The 4362-nt window shown below is 33.9% G+C and overlaps 1 pseudogene; it reads right to left on the reverse strand.

Annotated features, from left to right (window-relative positions):
* Positions 1-395: 395 nt before the first annotated feature.
* Positions 396-3465, reverse strand: LOC145128205 (protein FAR1-RELATED SEQUENCE 5-like; annotated as a pseudogene).
* Between the last annotated feature and the right edge of the window lie 897 nt (positions 3466-4362).

Genomic DNA, 4362 nt, shown 5'->3' on the forward strand with positions numbered 1-4362 from the left:
AGTACTTAATTATATGTCAACTTATAATCATGGAATCAATTTTGGTTTTATAAATTCTGAAATGAATAACGATACAAAAAAAAACATAAGAATGTAATGTTTTGTGACTTTATTAATAAGATAACGACATTTATAATGTATTGGTTGTTGTATACGTGTAATAATGTTGTAAGGATTGGGATGGTTAAAAAAACAAGGAATATGTGGATAAGTTTTGAAAACAATTTCAATGACAAATAATAAACAAAATTTAAAAATAAATTATAGATAGGGTACACAAATTATAAAAACATAATACTGAAAAGTGACAATTGACTGAGAATGTTAAAAGTGTTTTACCATAAAGTAAACAAACCAAACAAAATAATATGAAATAAAAAAGATCGATAATAAAATTAGTGCTTCTTTCCAGGATGTTGTTTAAATATGTTGTTCTTCTCATCTTCCTTTCGTGTAGGACAGTTCCGCTTGTCATGATCGTTACCCTTACGACAGTATTTACAACGTGATTTTTCAACTGCAATTTCTTGAGCACCTTTAATCCTTTTTTTAGTCCCAGACCCTTTGTTCCTAATTCCAGTGGGGTTTTGAATTTGAACATCTGCGGGTATCGACACACCAAGTCTATTTTCAAAGTCTGTTGACTTGTTTGGGCGTTCATTCATAGTAACGCCATCCATAAACTTGCTCTCCAATTCCTTAAGTGCTTGATAATACTCTTCCAGTCTTTTTTTGTTGGTGCTCAAAGAAGAGAGACAGTTGTCAACCGTTGAAAATATGTCAATTGCTATTTTTTGTATATTCTCATCAGAATCTGAATACCGGAAACATCTTCGTAACAATTCAGGTGGAATAATATTCTTCTGCCACCGCCTTAGAAGATACTTTGCTGGTATGAATTGGATGTTGAAGGCTTTCATTGCAGTAAAAATGTGGCGACAAAGAATCCCAAATTGTTCAAACTTCATACAACTACAAATGAATGTGTCTTCTTTCTGGTCACATTTAACCTGTATAGAAAAATAATCAGATATATATGCAAAATTTGGTGTGGAAAAAAATAAGATGATATCAGAGCTCAAAATAATACCGTATATATAGAGTCTTTTAGTAACTTATCCCAATTATCATCGCCATCATTACTGACAATATCGAAGTCAGGCCGATTCGAGATGGAATATCCATGTGGCCTAAATTATTTTATCTGAAACTCATGAACATGGTCAACGATGTTGTGATTTAACGAAAAACATGCTGTCATTGACCTGTACATTTCGTTCTGAACCTGTCTAAATACTTTACGTGTGTAGAATAGAGAAGCGTTTTCCTCTATTGGAAATGGTGTTCTCATTTTAAGGAATTTGTCTTTTGTTTTGAAGTCCAAAGAGGATTGAGTATAACGTTGCTTCTCCATGGCAGATTCAAACGAATTCATAAAGTTTACTAAAGTTGATCCATAATGAGTGTTTTGATGAAAGGCTGAGTTCTGACTCTCAGAACGAGATGTTGTTCTCATGAGACCTGACATAGGGACTCTTTTGAAAAATGCAGGAATCCATGAATGTCTCAAGTTGTACATTCTACTTAACCAAGTATTATCCTTAAGATCATATTCATCCAATAGTGCTTGCCATCCCTGTTCGAAATCTTTCTCTTCAAGCTTAGAATTCCATATCAAGGAGTTGAACAGTAACTTAAATTCCTCTTCGTTGACAATATCCAACGATACCTTACAATAAGAAAATGTGGAAGGTGTTAAAAATCAAAATCATTGAACCAGTCCAAAATGTATAAAAGGAAACGACAATAATGTTATCGAACATTAGTCAATGTAGACTATATGTTAGAGATACAAAAGTACTATCATTGATTATTTTCAGAATGTAAAATTAAAATAACAGTGATTCAAAATGAATAAAATGTTGACCGAGAGATTATTAAATAAAAGCTTGTAACCTTCAATGGTAATTTGGAAGTGATGTGCCACATACACAACCTATGAATTGATTCTGGGAAAACATTAGCTATAGCGTTTTTCATCGCGGGGTCTTCATCAGATAACACCAATATTAGTTGTTTACCAAAGGCTTTAAGTAAAGATTTCAACAACCATGTGTATGAGTCGATATCCTCTTTGCTAAGCAATCCAGCACCAAAAGTAACACACTTTTTGTGATTGTCGATTCCAGTGAAAGGAACAAATACCATGTCATACCTAAAAAGTGATAAAATTTACATTGAAAATTTTAAAAGACTTAAAATTAAAACAAAAAACATAAACATAAAAAATACATAACGTGTTGGTTCGGAATGTGGCATCAAAGGAGACAACATCACCAAATTCTTTATAATTTATCTTTGAGGTCTCGTCAGCCCAAAACATAGCGTTGAGTTGCTTATTTTCAACTCTGAAATCGAATGAAAAATTAGGAACATTTTTTGTTCTGTTTGTCATCTTATCGACTAACATCTGAGCATCAGTTCAACCTATAAAGCAATTAAGATCCCTCATCAAAATTTTAAAATCATCAACAGTGCCTCCAATAATATTGTATCCACCATTAATAGCAGTAAATAGCCTGTGAGCTTGGGTGGCACCAACGTTCTGATTAGAAAGACTGATAATGAACGATTTCTGCCATGAATTAAGCTGTCTGTGGTGTCGGGAAAACAATATGTTATCTTGAGACATAAGCTCATGATTATGTTCCTCTACAAACTCATATAGCAACCATGTAGAGCTTCCTTCTATCATCCTAAATCTGATACAAGCATTGCATCCAGTCCTTCGACTATCAGTCCTTCTTTTTATCTTACTTCTGTTTGGGTTCAATGTATCAACATGACCTGTATTAGGAAGACCTTGTCTGTTACACACGAGGTATCTCAATCTAATAATACCATGCCCATTTTTTCTATTTGTCGTTTTTCTAACATCAAAACCTGCTGCAAGAGCATACTTGTAATACATATCTGTTATATCTTCATAGGACCTGTAATGGCCTTTGAGTTTTGGCTTAACTTCATCAGGTACCTTTGGAATCCAATATTGTTTTCCATTAATAATCACATGCTGATGATTAGAACTTTGATGATTATCATTAGATTGATTATCATCAAATACACCCACTGTCTCGTCTTCAATTGAAATATCACCTAAAACTTTTGCATCTAGATCAATATTATCATAAATATAACAATCTTCTACTAAAAATAAACAATGATGAATTAACATAAAATATACTATCGGAATTTAGTAAAAGGAAGTTAACATTTACGAAAAATTGTAATAAATTAAACCTGGATTCTTATCATGATATACGAAAATTTGTAAGAAATTAAACCTGGATTTTTATCAATTCCATGATGTTGGTCATCGAACAGACTATCATCAAAAGTATGATCTATTCCATCCTGCATTGAATATAAATCAACATGGTCGCCGTCTTCTGTATGAGCATCCATTTGGATCAATAGAATAATAAAATCTTTTTCAAAACGATGAATGATATGACTGGTAATACAAAATGATTAGTAGGTGGGTTTCATTTGTGGATTATGGAAAGATCAATCAACGTATTTTTAGGCTATTTGTTTTAATTACTTGATTGACTTTTGTGTAAAATTACATGCTTACCCTTAAAAATAAATTTAATTATTTTTTTAAATGATAAAAATTGATTGGCTGTAAATCGTCCTCACGTATTCACACTAATCTATGTTTTTAAATGAACCTACTTCTATATATATATATATATATATATATATATATATATATATATATATATATATATATATATATATATATATATATATATATATATATATGTGTGTGTGTGTGTGTGTGTGTGTCTGTGTGTGTGTGTATATATAAGCTCGTTTAAGCTCGTTTAGGCTCGAGAGCTCAATAAATTGTTCACGAGCCGAGCTCGAGCTTCATTTTAAGGCTCGAATCGAGCTCGAGCTTCTTCAAAATTAAACGAGCTGAGCTCGAGCTTGGTTAGGCTCGGGCTCGGATCGGCTCGTTTACACCCCTACCCACTAGGGTTTTAGTCCCTTTGTCCAAACATCCCAAACAAGTCACAATACAAACGAGGCACACTGCCACCCAACACGACGGCCGGTGGCGACAGGAGGCGGCAGCCACCACCTCACGGTGGTTAGTGGTGGCAGAAGAGCTTTCCCGGCGACAGCCACCATGGTTGGCTGCCATGGTGGTCTTCTAGCGTTTTCCAGCCAACCTTTCACCCACACACTCCCGCGGTGTCGACCGAAACATGCACAAACATCACATCATTGGCTGAAATACGAAAATACTAACACACACATCACCACCACTCTTATGGTGGTTTGCGGCGACCA

The sequence above is a fragment of the Lactuca virosa genome, chromosome 1 (genome assembly GCF_052849685.1).
Source record: "Lactuca virosa cultivar CGN04683 chromosome 1, Lactuca_virosa_CGN04683_v6, whole genome shotgun sequence".
In the NCBI taxonomy this organism is placed as follows: Eukaryota; Viridiplantae; Streptophyta; class Magnoliopsida; order Asterales; family Asteraceae; genus Lactuca; species Lactuca virosa.